Consider the following 21135-nt stretch of genomic DNA (forward strand, 5'->3'; position numbering starts at 1 on the left):
ATACTCCAGAGAGCTCTAACTAGACACCACTCACGTCGTAAGGGCAGTGGTTTGGAGCGAGTGGAATGCAAACTACAGGGCGTCTCGGTCGGATGTACTTGAAGTAGTCGATTTAAAACAGTTCGTTGTATCACTGCAGTGCCAACTGCAAGTCGAATTTCTGATGCAGACGCAGTATGGTGTGCCACAGCCACACACGGTGGTCTTCCCTTTGAGTACTCTGCCAAGAATCCAAGCTGTTCAATGATGTCTGGGGTGGCTGTTCATAATAAAATGATATAAAGTCATGCGCAGTGAGCTGTGGTGGCTCAGGGGATAGAACGTTCGCCTTCCAATGAGATGAACCGGGTTCGAATCTCAGCTATGGCTGGTCGATATGAATTATACACCCAGCTTGCACCGACCACAGTGCTGACGCAAAATATCCTCAGTGGTAGACGGATCATGGGTCAGAATCCCCTTACCGTCAGGCAAACCGTGGGATGTGGTTTTCCTCTCCATGTAACGCAAATGCGAGTTAGTTCCAACAAAAAGTCCTCCACGAAGGCAAATTTATCCCAGTACTTGATCCAGGAGTTCCCTTGTTCTGGATTGAGTTCAAAATTACAAGGTTACGTAGTTGAACATTCGTAGTCGTACACCCAAAAAATTGGGTCGGCTGTTCAACGACGGTTATAAAATAAAATCATGCACAGTGAATACATTTCTCCCCAGTCTTTCTGCAATATTCAGGAAAGAAAATCCATTTTCTCGCAACCTTATTACACAGCCACGTTCAAAGTCAGTGAGCTGTTGATAATGACTTCTTCGTCTTTTTAAAGGTATTCTTGACTAACAACAACTGCAGTATGTCAAAATTTAACGGAAGAATAACACTTACGAACTGTAGAACACATATTTAAAGCAACCCTGATTAACACATTCACAGTTTCGCTACTAGCGCCAAACTTATGCGCCAAGCACGAAATTTGAAAAGATATCGTCGTTTAGTTGTATAAACAAGCCTACCAAATTTAGTTTATGTTGCACAACTTCTTCCTGGTGTTGGAATTTTTTTTTCTGTCAGTGTATTTGATTTACTGAAAAATTGTCTAAAGATATTGATAAAATGTTGTAAAAATATACAAATTTGACCGCATAAAAGAAGACAAAGATAATGTGATAATGAGATGTGTGTGACAAGAAAATGTTTTGATAAGGAAAAAAATTTTATGTAGCCATCCTATTTTAGGGTTGTAATAAGAAATTTTTATTTCGTATTACCTTGTTAAGTTCGTTTAATTTTGTTATTGAAACCTGATTATTTTGACAGATAATTCTAGAATTTTCCATAACATTTTACAACACGGAAACATGAAAAAAATCAACAAATAAAACAAACGAGTATAAACTGAATATAAAAAATGTCCTTACATAAAATATAAAATTAAGTACAGATTAATTAATAATAATTTTCTAAACATATTATACATATTACTCAATGTCCCTAGAAATTTTCAATACTTTTTTACGAATTTCGGCAACACATATATAGTATTTTTGTATAGCTGACAAAAAAAAACTTTCTAGCACAAAACAGATAATTAAAAACACACTTTGTTATAAATAAATTTATTTTATTTTCAAATTGATTAAATAAAAACAGTCTCAACTAAATTGCTTTTGACACGTGAAAAAGTAGAATATACAGAGTAAATTTTTTTAAAACCAATAACACTAAAAACAATTTACTGAGAGATGAATAGAAATAACAGAATCAATAAGTATATGTAACCTATACAATTATTTTTCTATATCACAGTTGAACTCATTCAGCCATTACCACTAACATTACAATGCAGCATGAAGTAGTGCTGTTGTAGCTGAAGCCGAACCTAAAACAAAGAAAAAATTATTAGAAAATGGAAGAAAAAAATTCAGTTCAAAAAATGCATTTTGTTAGATAAACTCAATTGACATTACGACCTTCGACTTACGAGAAATTGACTTACAAGTTACGACCTTCATAACTTCAACATTTTGAGAAAATGAAACAATATACATTTCGGTGACAGAAACATTTAAAACTCTCTTTCTTCAAAAAGAAAATGCTGCAACTGCTGACAGATATTAAAAGGAATTGACGAAATGGCTAGTGGTCAGTTTATGGTTGAAGGAGCGACTAATTCTATACTCAAGAACGTGCCTTGCTTTATGAGACAATAACTACAAAGAATTAAAGGAAAAAGTACGAAGGCCCGAATTTCGAGTCTGGTTATCCGTCGATTTTTTGTATGCGTGAATAATCAACAAAAGAAATTCAATTGTTTCTGAGCGCTGAGAACAGGGGAATCCCCCTGTTATTGCGTAGTGAAAAATGATAAAAATTAAACTTTATGAATGATGAGGATTAAATACTATCATTATTTTTGCTTGTATAATTCTCCAATGGCAATAACTGAATGAAGAATAATATTCATTGTGATAAGAATGAAAACAAAAGTGTTTAGTAGAAATAAAAATTCTTGGGAAAAGTAATTTCATGGGGATTTAAAAAAAAAAAAAAAATTCCTTTTGCGCATGCGTTCTCAGCATGTGTGGTACAAAAGGGGAAAATATCATAATTGAAATAATATTGTCTTTAGTTGATTTTTTTCCAAAAAAAAGGCTAAATTTGAAGTTTGATATTTATGTTTTTTCAGAAAATTTTACTGAAAAATTTAATTTTAAAAGTATGTTTTATTTTGATATAAATACGTTGTTTCTGCTTTTATGATTTTTGATTGAAATTATTAAATTATAGTAAATATGAATTTTCTATTATGTTTTAATGATTCATAATCATACATGATTTGATACAATCATGATGATATCATGGTATAATCATGATTTGATACAATTTATTTTTATTGCCTGAGGATGCGTAGTTAAGCAGTTTTATTACTTATTTGGTGATTTTTAAAGATGTTATAATATTAATTTATATAATTGTTATCTATAATGGTAGGGATTAATTTCGTCATTCAAATATTATATTTAACTATCACTATTCCCAGAAATTCAATTTTCACCACAGTTGATGCATTAAAAAAATTTCCTCTCTTAAAAATATTTAATAATTGAAATGTATTTTAAATGTGTGAATGTCCATAAAGAGCGGTAGAAATTTTAAATTTAACTTGGTTCTTTCATTCTTGTGGTAAAAACCAAATTGATACATAAAAATTTTCAAAATTTAAAAGAAGTTAAAACTCGAGATCTAGTAAATGAAAAATCGGACATATTATTATTTGAGTCGGGCTCTGCAAAAGGGGCAGGCAAGGAGGGCGATCAGCAAAAGTGCCAGGTTATAGGATGGGGATGCCGAACGATATACAGATTTAATGTTCGCTAAATTGTTAAGTTTCCCTTTTATAGAAAAAAAAACTTTTTTAATATATTTATAAGTTTTTATTTTTTTAATTATATTTTCTTAAATTAACTTTAAGGGGAAGGGTGACCTTGGAAAATGACCATGTGAGCACCGATCTCATTTCATTTCAGTCTTTTATTCAGTCTTTTATTTTTTTAGTATTAACACACTAAATATTATATATCTTGTTAGTTTTATTTTAAAAAAAGGCAGAATTGTTCTAATAAAAACTCAATTTAAAAATTAGGTAAGCAATCAAAACTTTTTTTTTGTTTAACTTTATTTTGTCATTTTATTTATTTTTAAGAGCATAAAAGTTAAATAAAATTTTAAAAAAAAAGTAAAATAAAAAAAATTGTAGAATTTTTTCATGCCTGCTGCTAACTGGAAAGTATTATTATTATATTTTTTACCTCTATGTCATTTATTATTTTACAATATTTGATCTCGCTTGTGATCCTTTTGATTTTTTTTTCAGAAAATGAAACACTCATTAAAATTAGTTGAAATCAACATATTTCCCCGCATTTTAAAGGAATTAAATTTGTTTTTATGGATTCACCTTATCATAGATAATATTACACCCTTGCATTTTAAATCTAGCGATCATAAATGGTTAGCGTTTGCTTCAAGAAGATTATATTTTCCAAACAGAGTTAAAAGTGATCAGATGTTAATTAGAACTTCGGAAATTGCACATATGTAATGGAATTACCCCTTTTCAGAATATACTTGTCTGCAGTTGCGTTGTGACTTACAAAGAGATATCATCCTTCTTTGTTGCATTTAAAATTCACTTTTCAATTTGTTAAAGAAAGAAAAGCAATTTAAGTTTACAAAAAAGTACAGCATTTTTGTGAAAGTAGGTTTAAGTAATATTCTTTTCATTTACGAAAATTTTAAACATATGTTGTTCAACAGAACATTTCAATTTTATATAGGTAATAATATAATTGTTGACATTCCTAAAGCTTTATATACATATGAAACGTAACATAAAAAGCTTGAACTAGTCTTTTAATGTAATTCCTTTATCTAAATCTTTTCTTTAATTTAATATTCAAAACTAAACATGTTTTCACACTTTAATATTCACATCCTGTCTTTTGATCTATTTTGAGTTCAAGTATGCCTCAATTAACATTTTAACGTTCTTCCCTTTATCAACGTGAGAGAAACATACTTTTCCCTCGACCTATTTAATGAACCAATTACAATTATTAATATTTCAATTATTCCCTAGGACGCAAAATATTGAGGGTTCATTTTGCAAGCTTTTCCCTAATTTTTATAGTTAGCACTTCAATTTGTGTGTCACATGGATATTCATTCTCCGGTTATGATGGATAAATATAATTAAACTGATCTTTTCAAATCCTGTGCCCGGTTGTCCTGCTCACCTGACTGTCATCGTCATATATATATATATAAATTAAATAAGCAAAATATAAGCAAAAATTAAATAAAAATATAATATGTAATAAAAATTGTTGTAACTCATCAGCAGCCAACAACAATTATACATACCTCTGAACAAACCAGGTATGGGGTTTCGTTATAGCAACGTGGCAAACAGCAAAAGCTGTAAGCCATGTTGCTATTGACTGGACCCTACACAAGCAATAAAATCAAAAGAACTTAAAAATAATGAAAATACAAAGCCAGAATTTCTTAATCCGTAATCAGTGCATAACCAAACTAAGTACAAGTCCACGTAACATATATCAGTTTTCTCTAGGATTACCTAGATATTGCAAACAACAAAAAATAAGAACATTGAAAAGTATGCAAATGTGTGGCTTGCCTTAAGATCTATAAATTAAAAGAAGTTGATTATAATTAGGTAAAAGGGTGCAATGGCAGCTCACAAAAAGCCTAATCAAATATAGCGAAGTAAAATTTCTTGAAAATAGCTTAAGAAGCTATTATTCTCTAATAAACACGCCCAACTTTTATCGGCAGCTTTTGCGTGTGTTTATTGGAGTATAATAGCTTTAAAATAGCTTCTTAAATTATTTTCAAAATTTTTTATACATAAAATACAGTAAATGATGTAGTTATGAGCAAAGGCGTTGCCTGAAATAAATTTCTAGCGAGGTACAAGTTTTTTTTAAATTTTTTTTAAAAGAAGATGGTAGAATCTGATGATGGTCAAATACATAATGATGGACAAATATATCAAAATAATTCCTCAAAATTGTGGTATTGCTTTTATGATGTTTTGTTACTTTTATATATATGTGGTATTGCTTTTATGATGTTTTGTTACTTTTATATATATGTGGTATTGCTTTTATGATGTTTTGTTACTTTTATCTTTGCTGCACTGCTCTGCACTGCTATAATTACTTTATAGTTTTAGTTTCTCTTTCATAAGTTTTCACCTGCCCTTTTCTGCCCTTAAATAATTTAGCCAAAAATAAAAATAAAAAAGAAATAGCAAGTATAGCCCTACTTATTTTGTGATGGTGGTAACAGCCAATTAGAGTTGAGTATGCTTCGGGGGCTTGGTTAGAGGAGGTGAGAGAAAAGGCAAGGACGCACATGGTTTTGGAGAGCTGAGGTTAAGATAAAAAGATATGAGGATCCTCAACAGCTAAGTTATATTCTAAAATTTTCTATCACCCCATAATTATTTTTTATTTATTTATTAATTAGCAGTGCAGCTTCATAATGTATAATTTCATGTTAAAATTTTTATGTACCTATTATTAATTGGAGTGAATGCCTTCCTGGAACAAAATTTGTAACTCTAAATATCTTAAATGATCTATATTAAGTAAATAGTTTTAACACCTTGTAATTAGTGATCATTCTAATGATCTTGTTCTCTTACTTAAGAGTATATTATTATTTTTAATTGTTATTCATTTGTATTCTTATCTTACTGTGTGTGGTGATGAACTGAACATCACCACAAAATCACTGTAAACATTATGTCTTTAACTTATTTTTTTTTTGTTGGCCAACATATCATATAATGCAAAGTTATAATAACAAAATTTATGATCCTAAAATTATCTCTGAAGCTAAGTCTTTGGAAATTCTAACGTTTGAATTTTCAGTTGTAGTTACTTCTATTGTATGGTATAAAATGCTCTTAGAAGTGAATATAATTAGCCTGTCCATGCAATCAAAGGAGTTTGATATTTTTTTCATTTCATGACTTAACTATTAAGTTTTTTTTCTCTTTTTTAAAAAAAATACAGGAAAAGAGGATTAAATAAAGCTAAGGTATATGCAAAAGAGATTTGCGCCGAGCTCGGAATCGATCCAGCCGAGTTCAAAAATGATAAACGATCCAGGGAAAAAAAAAGATATTTGAGTATGATGCAGATGATGCTATTTCTTCTAGCACAAATCCAGAGTTTTTATTTCAGAAAGAAGTATTTTTTCCTTTATTAGATAATGTTAATCTATTAATTATCGCTTCACTTCATTAAAGAATTATACCACAATGTGGAAGTTACTGCATAATATAAAAGATTTCAAAGATAGGAAAGATTTTTTAAAGAAATGCTTAACCTTGCAGAATTATTTAAACGCTGGAGAAGAAGAAAGTGATATCATTGGTGAAGAACTCTGTGAAGAAATTGATCAAATTAGACACTTCATATCTAAAGAAAATACATCACCAATTGATGTTATAAAGTTCAGTCATAAGAATAACTTAAAAGATATTTCTCCTAACTTGTGGATAAGTTTAAGAATTTTATTAACAATCCCAGTATCTGTAGCAAGGGGTGAAGATTCGAAAAAATTGTTAGCGTCTGCTAAAGCATGAAAAATTATTACCTATAATAAATACTTATTCAAGAATACTTGAGGTGATATTCTCATTAATTATACTAGCGGCATTTTTAAAAAAAATTTTTTACCTTGAATATAAAAATTGCTATTGATCTTATTCATATTTTCTTAAATCAACATTAGGGTTGATATATATTTTATAATTTGGAATAATATAACTGATGGTTTACCTATGGAATTACTCACACAAATTAAAAATCTTTTGATTCTGAAAAAACCCAAAATCCCTATTGAATGCCTGGCAATAGTTTCTAAAATTATTCATGTTGTACCCACTGACTTACCTTCTAATGAAAATGAACTAAAAGTATCAGAATGAGAGTAAGTATAGACAACAAAATCATCAGTACCAAAATTGGACACCAAGACGGCCATTTATAAATAACTCTGTTAGTCCAAATTACTATAATAATCAGCAACAAAATCAAAAATTTTCCCAAGGCAAAATTTCAACCAATAAGCCCAAAGTTTCATAGGGAATTGCCAGATTTAACATTAATTATAAATAAGCAATAAACATGTCATTTTACTCAGGGTTATCAGGATTTATCTCCTAAGTCATGAAGTATTGAGATAAGCTAGGGATCACTAATAGTTATCATTGGGGCCAAAATTGTGAAACAAGCTAAACTTCTTTAATGCTGAATATCAATCCCAGCATAAAGATAAACTATAAGGTGACCAAACATAAAATTGACAATTGTTATGATTGTGTCCAAAGTGAAAATGACAACTTTGAAAGAAACACCCAATGAGACTAATAAAACTATCATTTTAAATGTTGACAATTGTTGACAAACAATTATTAGTTACAGCCCATATACATGAAACTAATTGAAAAGTTGAACAATTAGGACAAACCATTGCAACATGTTTAAAATGTCATTAAATGTAGAAGAATCCTTAAATGCAAAATTAAGGATTCTTCTAAAAAGATTCCATGGCCTAAATTATTAAAAGAAGTAATTGAAGAATACAATTTGACTCCATACTTTTTAACTAAATTTCCACCAGCTTATTTAATGTTTGGCAGTGTCCTATTTATACTGCCTTTGTCAGAAGAAATTTACCCACCAATGGAAAAAGTTTTCAAAAATTACTGTTGAAGAAACAAAACAGTATCACGAAAAAAATAAAATTTATTAGGAAGCTAGATTCACTCATATCAAATTTTCATCAAACGATACAGTAATGTATGAAGATTTTAAATACTCCAATACTAGAAAACTTACTCCTAATTTTAGTGGATCACTCATAATTCTTAAAAAAATTTATGATCTTAATTAGAAAATAAATAAAAACGAATATTCATTATGAAATACAGATATAGTTCATGCATCAAATTACGAGGTCTCATAAGTAATAAGTAAGTGCACTAAATTAAATACAAATATGGTTTAACAATATAAATAGAATTAATTTAAAATTTATTTCACCTATAACGTATATTTTTTATATTAAATTTAATGCTTTAATGGTCTTTCATTGTTATATGTGAAATTTAATTAACTTTCAAAAATAATACTCAATATGACCTATTATAACATAGTTCAGATCAACATGTCATCCCCTGTTTTCGGTAAGATCCGACACTTCAAATTTTTTAAGAGCTCAGCGTTTATCCCTATCTGACACAGATATGTGAGCAAAGGTAATTCTTTTCTCTGTTTGTGGTCAACATCACAAATAGATACATATTTTATTATGCATGTATAATATTTGAAAGTAAGATCTTCTAGCACTAGATTGTTGAGAAGCAGGACTATTTATCGCAGTTCCTTATTGAGCAAAAATATCCCTAAAAATACTAAAGTCCTAAACTTCAGAATAGAAACTGTGTGTCGAACTTTTTAAAATAAATTAAACAGTTCTGAAGTCACAAACTTTAGAATAACGATAACTGCGTCAATTTTTTCAAACAAAGAAAACAATGCTGAAGTTTTAAACCTCAGATTGAACTTTTTTCTTATAACAAAATAAGTCAACTGTTTTTGATATTGCATGTTTTTGAATTTTTAAATTTTTTAGGAAAACTTTCCATTTTGATTGAAAATTTATTTGAACTTTGTTAAAATGAAGAATTGGTTGATGAATGGTTGTTCACGCTGAAATAGAACTTTTATCGTGCACTACAAACAAAAGACTTAAAACTGTTAAAAATGAAAATCAAATTCATCAATCTCAGGCAATGCTTTAAATTAAGAATTTTAAAGAGCAATCATTGGTTACATGAAAACACTTGATAAAATTAAACATGAATTCTTGGATTTTGTTAAACAGGATGATAACTCATCAATTTTTGCACTAAATAACTGCTCATTAAAACCTCTGGTATCAATCAGGTCTTTATCCCATAGAATTGACATAACATTTCACAAAGTATACTCTAATTTTAGCCTAATTTTACCCTACTATGAGCAAAATGGATCTCACTAAAGACAATTTTTTTAATCCTCAAAAAAAAAAAATTTAAATATATATTTAAGAACTATGTACATTCATACTCAAATAAAAAAATATATTAAGAACTTTTTACTTTAAAGTGATATTTTTACAATGGCAGATAAAAAAAAATTTCAGTGGAATGTCTAAAATAAGAATTTTTATGAAAAATGGAAAATAAATTTTTGTTTAAGAATTTTTCAAAAGCCTTAAGAACAGTTGAAAGAATAAAGAATTCTTTCATGATTTTAAGAACCTAGATGAACACTGCTTATACTTTAAATAATTCATGAGAATATTTATTGGGAATTTTTTGTTATAAAATAGTTATAAAATTTCATTGGAAAATTCTAAAGTTTAAGCATAAATCACCCTGTCTATTCTAATCTGGTTAAATTGCTCTCTTCTTTCTATTATGCAAAACATTCTTCTTTCAATATCTAAAAATTTCATTATTGCAAAATCATACAGTAATACAATTTATATTATTGTCTTTAAGGTATATAGAAAATAGAAAAAACAGATAAATCACTAAAAGTAGTAGACTTCTAATAGATGTGAATTAAGTTAAGAAACTTATAATCAACTTTAGATTATTGAAACTCTTATTAAAATCATGTAAAAAAACGTCATGTTATATTTAATAGTACTATTAGGATATTTTCTATGAATGCAAAGGTTTTATATATTTGAAAAATTAGCAACCACTTTTAAATTCTATAACACTGCATCGCTTTTAAGATTTTTTTTCATTTTAAAAAAAAAAACTCTTCTTTTATTTTATTTCAAGCAATTTATTTTAAGCAATAACTTTAATTCAAGCTATAACTAGAATCAGTATATGAATCAGAATAGTTCAGAATTATAGCTTGAATGTTTGAAAACAGCTCATGAAAGATCTTTAGTGTTTTTTTTCCTTTCCTAAAACAAAAATGTTATAGAAGCCCCAAAAGACTGAAAATTGTAAGAGTAATGATACTTGTTGCAAATGTTTCTTTCACCTGATAGAACTTGATAAAACTCAAAAAATATTTTCTTAATAGCAGAAGAAATTTCATTTTATATTTACCGAAAATAAATAAATATGCTTTATGATTATTTCTTAAAATAATTTCCCTCCAAATTTAGCTATAAATGATATACAAAATTACAAAATAAAATGAATTTTTTTAACCTAGGTAATTGTAACTATATATATATATATATATATATATATATATATATATATATATATATATATATATATATATATATATATATATATATATGTATATATATATATATATATATATATATATATATATATATATATATATATATATATATATATATGTATATATATATATATATATATATATATATATATATATATATATATATATATATATATATATATATATATATGTATATATATATATATATATATATATATATATATATATATATATATATATATATATATATATATATATATATATAACAGAGTAAAAACCTGAAGTGTGGTCAATTCTATGCTTCATCAGTAAAACCCTAATTTTTACCAATGTGGCATGGCAAAGTCTAAAATATGCCTTAGTATAATTTCATTTCGGCCTCTTGTCAAACCTTTGCTGTAAAACCTAGAACAGGGATGGCGAACTAATGGCACACGTGCCATTTAAGGCATGAGTCACAATATTTTGAACACGCCACCGATCACAATTGTTATTACACTATGAATTGTTATTACACAAATGTTATCACATTATGAAGCATATGTAACAACTAAATTAAAATTCACAAAAAACAAACAAAATAATAAACAATTATTAATAAAAAAATTAACAATAAATGATAAAAAAAACAACTAATAACCATAAAAAAACCAGCTAACATTAAATGACTAGCAAAAAAATTAACAGTCCTGCTTAAACTAACATCTTACAACCTAATATAAATTGTTTGTTATCTAATCTGCAACAACAGAAGTCACACTGATGTTACTTTAAGTTGTTTTAAGACATGGTAAAATGTTTTTTTTTTCAATGTAAATAATGAATTTTGAGTTGATAGTATTTAGTATTGTTATTTTCCCTATAATCACAAGGTCAAAATTATTTGACGGCACGTCTATGATCTCATTAAACAATTTTTTAGAAAAAATGGCACGTTGGTGTATAAAGGTTCACCACCCCTGACCTAGAACTTACTAAGCCACCTTGGTAAATCTCAGGTTTTACCAGTAAAAGGTAGAATTTATTAGACTTTGGGTTATTACAATGACATATATATAAGGTGGTTAAAGAAACATTCATGTCACATAAGGTTAGACTAACTTTTCACACATACCATGATACAGGAAGTCCATAGAGATTAAAGAAAGATAGAAACCCATTTCAATCAGGGTACTTCCATAAGTTTTCCCTTGTATGCATTAAAACAAGTCCTTAACAGAAATGCTATATTCTCAATACCAGTAGCTAAAAACAAAGAAAAATATAAATGAATAAAAGCATTGAAGGTAATATTACAACAAATATTTTAAAAAATGAACTTCGACTTGAGGATTAGTTACGAAGCATCCCTGGGTTGGGATTTTAAGAAAAAACCCAACCAATATGGGTTTTTTCCGGAAAAAAAACCCTTTTCTCAAAGTGTATAATGAATTACATAATGATGAAAAGGCTGAAATGATTCTTTATAAAATGAAAAGCATAATATGCTATGTGATTTGTTTTAAATTATAAATAAAAACATAATTTGCCTTCAAGTTAATGAATAGAGTCTCTAGAAGTATTATATTTAATTATAGAATGAAATGCATAAATCTTTCCTAGAACATGATATGCTCATTTGTATTTTTCAATTCATGATTTTTTTTTTCTGTCTTACAATGTACGAAATATTATCAGTTTTTATCTTAATTATGCTTTTTACTTTTGAAATGAATGGGAAAAAAAACGCTTGTTCTCAAAGATTTGCAGATATAATTTAAGATTTTTGATGAACACACATTAAACTCAATTAATAATTAAGTACAAATGAGCATATCATGAACAGCCAATATCTACAAGATGCATTCACATTTCATTAATAAATAAATTAAATATATGTTCACAATATAATTTAATATTTTTCTCTTATCGAACAAAATTTTTATCAAATAAAATATTTGCGAACAAAAGAAGATTAAAAAAAATATCAAACAAAATACATTTTTGTACTTGTTAACATGTAAAGTATAAGCTTAATCTCAAGTCATGACAATTTCATTTTACTAAATATGTAAAGTATGAGAAAGTCTCTCTTTATTTCTATTTTTTTAATTGAAATATTTAAACAAAACAGAGCTAATCAAAAATTAAAAAATATTCTTTCTAATCCAGCTGTCAGAAGAAAAGCACTGAAAAATTGAGTAATTAGATTAGATATTTTGACCTTCAACTGATATTCTAAAATATGGTTCTGTTAATATATGGGCTCCACATTCAGACTTTTATCTTTAAACATGGATTATTTTTGGAAAAGATACAGTAGATGGAAACTAGTACAGTTTATACTAGAATCCTTAATTAAAAAAATTTTAAAAAATGGGGATATTTTGGTCTAATCTACAAAAATACTCATTACTGACAAGTTTTTTTAACTCAAAAATTTATTTCTGCACTCTTCGTCTAAAACATCATATATCACACATATTTTGAGATAATGGATGCATATAATATCTATCTGTTGATGTACTTTAACAAACCCTAAAGAGTATACTATTCAAATAAATTATGTAATAAGTGTAAATGTATATGCATATTGCAAACAACTTGTTTTATAGATATGTAATGTATATAATTTAGTAATATGTTTTTTTAATCATGTACTTTATTTTTTCAGGTATGTAGTTTATTCGTGTTAAAATTTTGTTTGCAAAATTCCAATTGCTGAAATTAGCTTTACTTCAGATAATTTTGCATAAAAAGTTATGGTTAAATTTATAAAACAATAAGTTGATAATTTCAGAGAACAATTTGGTTTTTTTTAATGCACAAAAATTTAATTGTAAATGACAAAAAGTGAAAAAATCCACTTGGTAGGTATAAAGATGAGATTTTTCAAATGGGCCATATATGAAAAAATCCACTGGGTTTTTTCTGGGAAGAGCTCACCTTGGTAAACCCTGATCCCTGTTGAATTAAACTTACAAAAGTCAACAAATCAAGGACTCCAAAAAATTAAAGAAATAAAATCCGAACAAGAAAATTGCAAATTTAAAAAAAAAAAAAAAATCGTAATATGCAGATAGCAAATTTATAAAAGCATAAAAACGTATCTTTCTTTCAAAGGAAAATAAATTTATTATCTAATTCAAATTTGATTTAGAATTTTGATCTAATTTTTATGAAAAATTTTATTTAAACACTAAACACACAATAATTACTTGTTTATTTCAATATAAGAACATTGTTTTTGAGTACACATGCATTATGCAGACATTTTTTATAGGAATTGATAATGTACAGTGAGTCAATAAAAAATTAAAAAAAATAACAGACCACCCTGAATAACTTTGGATCTAATGATCAGATTAATAGGTTCTAGGACTCAATATTAATACAGTAGGGAACCGATTATCCGGAACGATCGGGACCATCGCTATTCCGGATAACTGATTTTTCCGGTTTTCTGAATCGCTACAAAAAGCCGTTTTTTTTATTGTCAAACTCAACTAAAAAAAAAATTATTTGGAAATAATCTTAAAAAGAAGAAAAAACGATGAAGTAATACACTAATGATTATTTCCAAAATGATGGTAAGGTAAACATCTTTCAAAAAAGAAAGTAAAATCCTGAAATCTTAAGAGGAAAAATAAAAAATTTTTTAAAAATGGCGGGAAAATTTATTGAATTTCGTTCCGGTTTTCTGATTTCCGGATAACGGGTTCTGTACTGTAGTTTGAGGGCTGATCTCAAATTGGCAAATTAATAACTGCAGACAATATTCTAAGTTACGAAATCAGACACAAAAATGTATTTTTCTGAATAAACTACCTTTTTTTCAACGAATTTGAAATTCTGACCCCTGAGATATATGGGGTAGATGCAATCTGGGAAATATGGTCCCGTTAATTGGTTAGGAGAGTGATCCAAAGTTTGGACCCCTAACTGTTAATTTTACTTTCTGCATATTTCACCATATCTTGAGAAACTTGAACTTTTTCAGCAAATATAAATTTTTGCACAGAATTAAGTCATTTGTCCAAAGATAATTCAATACAGAAAATAAATTTTAGTAAACATCAAATAATTAATAATAGTCAAAACATTTTTGAATTGTAAGATACTATACAATTTTTATATTATTTTAATGTATGTAATTTTACATGACAAAATATAAAATTTGAGCCGAATCAGATCATTGTTTTTGAACTAAAATTTGTTCCTGAGAAATAGTTATTTGAGGTCACCCCCTAAAACTATTAAGATTGAGACCTAAAACATGAAGATCAGATCATTAAATCAAAAAATATTCCAGGTGGTGTGCACTGTGTCTGTCCTGTATTTTGATGATCAAAAATGCAAATCTATTTGAAAAGAATAGCTTTTATTTGAAAAAAAATAAGTTTTTGAATCTTAGGTGGTAATTTAAAATCATCAAATAAATTAATCAACCAGCATATTCAATGCTTATCCTTAGAATCATTAAGATTGCATCTTAGTAAATGTATAAAAATCTGATAATTAGATTAAAAATTACTGTAAGTGATCATATTTTATTTTGAGCATATTTTTATTTACTTATTTTATAAGATTATTAAAACCTTTTTTTTATGAAACATAATTGTGAAAAACAATTTTTAATTTGTCAAAACAAGCAAGCTTTATACATAATTCTTATTGCCAATAAAATCAAAGTGAATCACTAATTATAATAAAAAAAATTTAATATAAAAAATATACGTAATAAAGAGTATAAAGATGATAATAAGTTGAAGCTAAGACTGAGAGAGACTTTTTGTTGATATTATGCTGAGCACAAAATGAGACTTTGTTTTAAACAATACTTGAATAACATGCATGTTGTTATGGAGGAGCATGTAAGAGCTATATATTTTTAAATTAATATAAAAACAAAAGGGAGAATTCTATGTGAATGTGATTTCTCTTTTTAGATTTAATATATGGAATTTTATTTAAAAACTATATCATGCAAATTAATGCCTCTTGATTAATTTCAAAAATTCTACTTTGAACCTCTAATTTTAGGCCACTTTTCTACATAAATCTGATATTATTTTCCCAATTACATAAAGTTTTTGTGGTTTAATGTAGCAAATCAATTATTCAACATAAGCTTAAAAAAAGTAAAATGGATTTATATTGTATGGTTTTAGTGGTCAGCTCACGTCCACATTTCTGGAGATTAATCAATCACTGAACTTTTTTCTCAATAAACTAATTGTGTTACAAAATGCATTTTATATTGCACCATATTGTTGAAACCGCATGTTCTTCATAGTAAAATTATCTAATTTATGCCAGCAAATCGTTGATAATATTTCTGCACCATTATCCATGGACAGTAACTGCATCGCCAATTTCAGTTTCAAAACCATCAGTCAAATTACTCTCCCAGACTATTATAACCAACAAAACTGATAATCATTGCAGTTGTAATGGTTTTTCAAGCACAACAAGGTTTTTTTCATAATAAATATAGCTTACTTACAAAATCATTAATAAAAAATGAACAAGAAACATACTCTGAGTATATTGGAAGCATTTTCAATAAATTTTAACAATTTTTGCAGGTGATGCTATGATATATCTTTCTATGGGGATTTGCTAAACAATATTTAACACAAATATATTTTTTGCAAGAATCTGAAGAAAAAAAACGTTGTTATGGTGATTAAAAATGTAAATCTTCATATGATAATAATAATGACTGAGAAAAAAAATCTGATTCAATAAATATATATCTGAAAAAAAAGAAATAACTTTATTAAAACTTTAACATTTAAAAGAAAAACAATAGAAATAAATAAATATGAAATATTTAATAGTATTTTTTTCTTTCTTATGCATTTTTTTTATATATAAAATATCAATCATTTAATTTAAAATTCCTTTCCATGCTTCCCAGAAAATTTAAACAAATTGACACATATTTGTTATAAAGGGCAATTTCTCCTCCCAGTCCATAATTTTCAGTTGAAGTTACATGATAGAAAGGCATTACAAGTAAAATTACACCATAAATACCTATACTGCTGTGCAATTGAAGAAACAATGTAAGTGTCTCACATTTGATTTTGAGAAAAGACGCTCACCAACTGTTTTCCTTCTATTACTAATGCTATGAACACTAAAAAAGAATTTCAAAAAACTATAGAACAAAATTTATTTGATAAATGATATATTTGATAATGATATGATAAATGATTTCAAAATGATATAACAAAATTTATTTTTGAAAAAATATGTTTTGTAATATGTAGCTTACCATAACAAAGATTCAAAATATATAAATATCTCAAGTACAAGGCTCGATCTTTCAAAAATTTACTACTAATTTGTTTCAGTCTCAAAAAATTAAAAAAGAAAAAAAATGAATAAGAAATAAACAAGTAAACAAATATAATAAAAAATGTTGTTAATTTTTAAGTTTACGATGTTATAGTCTTTGAAATTTATAATATTATTTATAATATTATTTGTAATATACAATATAAATTTAAATATAATAAAACCAGAGTACTATATATATTATTTATATCTGATTAATTTGTCAAAAATGAATTCCAAAATGGGATTATGAGAAGTTAAAAATGTTAAATAAAATAACTTTAGGTAGCACAATTTATGCACAAAAATTAAATTTATATAATTGGAGGACTAATTGTGAAACAAGGAAAAGTCTCAAAATTTAAATGAAAGTAGTTGTAAACTACTTTCATTTAAATTTTGAGACTTCTTTTTCACAATAAGTTCTAATATTTATTTTTCACAATATAACTTTTTATTCCATGGGCTGTCACACCACTGAGTTTAGTTTTAGTAGTTGTAAACTGATGATAATTATTTTTTTGCTTTAGATCAGGGATGGGCAAACTACGGCCCGCGGGCCAACTTTGGCCCACCGGAAGGTCTTATCCGGCCCGCGGATAGAATTTGAACTTGCCGATCAGTGGCAAATATAAACAATTTACATCCATTTTCTTGTCAACTTTGATGAAAGCTATTTATGCTCTTTCTTTTTTTACTGACGACCTTTTTACTTTCTCTATTTTTTGTTCCACAAAACATAAATTGATGGAAATAGTTAGCACTGACAGCTTCAATTGGTAAAATGTTGAAATCAGAAGTTCTTTATAGAATAGCCATAGATTGGCTTCAAATAGCGTTCGTCTCTCTCGAGGAGCAGCAGACTTATGGAATCTAATATAGGTGAATTGTACTTCACATGTGGCAGACTGCGCATTTCAAGCTCCAACGAGCAGACAATCTAACGATCATCTGAAGCAGTTGTTTCTAAATATGCCAAAGTTTGAGTTTTACAAATCATTACTAAAAGTTAGTTTCCAAAATCTAATATTCCATGCCCAGAAAATCCATGCTAGCTATGTTTGCTTAATCTTATATATGTGAACAAGAGTTTTCAACTATGAACCATAGAAAAAATCTTTTCAGAAGTAGACTAACAGACAAGCATTTACCCTCTTGCTTTAAAATAAGTGCAGCTCACTTCGACCCTCAATATAAGGAAAATGAAATCGCAGTTTCATTCATCTCACTAAATATTTAAATTAAAACTTGTACATCGCTTTTTTTTTCTTTTAAATTTTGAATTTCTTACTTGGCCCACCAAAAAAATTTTTCCCAATTTTTGGCCCTCAACCAAAAAAGTTAGCCCATCCCTGCTTTAGATATTTCAATGTTAAAACATCAAGCATAAGTTAATGGTTATTTTTCACTATGAATGTTTGTTGCTTCACAAAAAAACTGATAACAAATGAGAGAAAATTTTATAATGCTTAAAAAACCAACTTAAAAATGTAGTTTTACAATAAATGATATTAACCATGAACAAAAAATAAGTTTTGGAACGTGTAATTGCAGAAAAGTTGCTTTCTGTAATTGGAATAAAAACGTCATAAAAATTTGAAGTTGATTGAAACTTTAGAAATAAATAGATTATAAATATAAATTAGTAAGTTACGCTTCTTTGATAAATTAAATTCCAATTATTAATTTTAGCGTTTTATATTTGCTTAACATTTTACAAAAGAAAAAAAAAACAATAAAAAAAAGCAAAGTTTCTTAATTTTCACTATGTACCTCTTCACTAATTATGTTAGATCAGAGCAACCTAGAACTTACCATGTAAATTTAAGTAACACACAATTTTATTTTAATATTATTTTTACAATATTTTTTTTAAAAAATTTTTAAATCATTTTTAAGTAATTTTATACTGTTACTAGTTTATATAATTTGAATTTGGTTTCAGCTGCCTTGTGCGCTGTTCCAATTTGAATTAGTGTAGTAATGTAGTAATTTTTTCCTATCTCCTGTTTAATAATTTTGACTTAAGATTTGAATTTATATTTGCATGTAAATTTAAGTTATGAGTTATAATATGTTTATAGTATATTTATCAACATATTCATTATACTCCTCTCCTTCACAGAGACAATCATTATCAGATATCTCCATGTTTCCAAATATCATAACAATAATATCATAATAATACATAAAAATACATCTACATAAAGTTTGATTATGCTTATAGCTTTCAATCTTGTTAAATTACTTAAATGGCAATAAATTCTTTAATTTATCAAGCATAGCATGAAATACAAACATATCAAAAATAGGAATTTGAAAATCAATGATAAAATATAAGTTATCTAGCTTTTATTTTTGTATCGTGAAATTTTATTTCTTTGAGCACTAACCAGATAAAAAATAAATAAATAAAGCATAAATTGAAAAAAGAAAAATTGAGAATACTAAATATTAAAAATTTGGGAATTATCTTGTCATTTTAATATTATTTGATTAGATCCAACCATCCCCTGAATTTTTATAACATTTAATAATACTATTAATAATGTTAATACCAGGAAAATATAAATATCTTTGCATTTGTAGGAACGTACAGCAGTTTTCTTATGACAACAATTTAAAATCTTGTTAAATGATCAAAACTTTTCATGTTTATTTGTTGCTACAAAACTCATTTACACTGGTTTATGAAAAGGATGGTTTGAGCTTCTAGCTTACTTAGTCAAATAACTTCAATTGGTAGTTGAAATAAGAACTGTTTTAGCAGCCGCGATTTCAGTACGTCAACCCTGCAAATTTGAGGCGCAACAGCATCCGAAATTGGAAAGTGCCGAGGCCATTCTCACGCCAAGTTTTGTCCAGCTGGCGGCGACTGAATTTTGCGCGGGATGTGATATCTGTGTATGTACGGTATTTGTTGTGCTTATCGAAGTAATTATATTCTAATCACGATTTTTTTGTTTGTAAGGTAAACAAACCAGTGAAGGAACACTTAAGCTTCTCTTGTCTTTTAAAAAATCATATTAATTTCAAAATTCGTAATTTTAGTTAAGTGACAGTGTCAACATATTTGCTACTAATAGCAAATTAAGCAAAAAAAATTGTAGAGAACTTACATAATATTGTTTTAAAGTTTTGGAGGTTCAAATAACAAGTAGTAAGAAGACCAAGTGAAGGAACAGCTCTTACCAGTGAATGAACACCCAGTAAAGGAACACTTAATTTTGGTTATTTCTTAATGCTCTTTATGGATTTATAAGCCATACAAATATTTAAAAACAAGCCTATTCTTGAAATTATAACATATAAATAGTTGGAAAATATTAACTTTTCTTTGTAATCATGAATTGAAAATTAAAGTGTCAACATACTAACACATACTGTTCATTCACTGGGAAATCTATGCGCAGTAAAGGAACATGCCTGTTCCCTCACTGGTTAGAAGTTGTTTTTCGTATTTCTAACATACTTTTCATGCGGAACATCACTAAAGGTACAAGAAAATTAAAGTTTATCTTTTATTTTCATTAACTTAGAAAGAAAAAAAACAGTAAAGGAACACTTGTTCCTTCACTGGTGTTTCATCGTTTGGTGATCCAGTTAATAAACAGTACTTTATTATGCTATGATGCTTTAAAAAAATAAAACGTAACTTCAATAACTATATTTTGAATTCTCTTTCTCATAGTGAGAAAAATAAAACTATTACATGCAATTAATTCCACTTCAAACATATAAATACAAACACTCACCTTATAATTTTTTCAAAGAAACAAGGTGCTGCAGAGATAATAACAAATTCAAAAGATTTTTCAGAGAAGTCTATTTGACCAGGTAATCCAAAACATTGCTAGATGACTTCCTATTGTTTGGCAGTAAGCTATTGTTACCAATCAATCTACAGAAAAACTTTCAAATTCTTTTTTTAAATCGATATATAGGAAATGTTCC

At 27.3% G+C, this 21135-nt stretch overlaps 1 long non-coding RNA gene across 2 annotated transcripts; it reads right to left on the minus strand.

Moving 5' to 3' along the window:
- Positions 1 to 1595: 1595 nt before the first annotated feature.
- Positions 1596 to 19870, minus strand: LOC107437394 (uncharacterized). 2 transcript variants are annotated; one of them, XR_001583239.4, is made up of 4 exons: positions 19740 to 19870; positions 16921 to 16981; positions 11972 to 12102; positions 1596 to 1874 (listed from the first exon to the last, which is right to left on the minus strand). It is a non-coding gene; the product is annotated as an uncharacterized LOC107437394 (long non-coding RNA). The 2 variants fall into 2 exon arrangements; XR_015430725.1 differs by lacking the exon at positions 1596 to 1874 and having other exon boundaries at positions 11969 to 12102; positions 16879 to 16981.
- Between the last annotated feature and the right edge of the window lie 1265 nt (positions 19871 to 21135).

This window comes from Parasteatoda tepidariorum, chromosome 12 (genome assembly GCF_982258835.1).
Source record: "Parasteatoda tepidariorum strain Cologne lab strain chromosome 12, Ptep-v5.0, whole genome shotgun sequence".
NCBI lineage: Eukaryota > Metazoa > Arthropoda > Arachnida > Araneae > Theridiidae > Parasteatoda > Parasteatoda tepidariorum.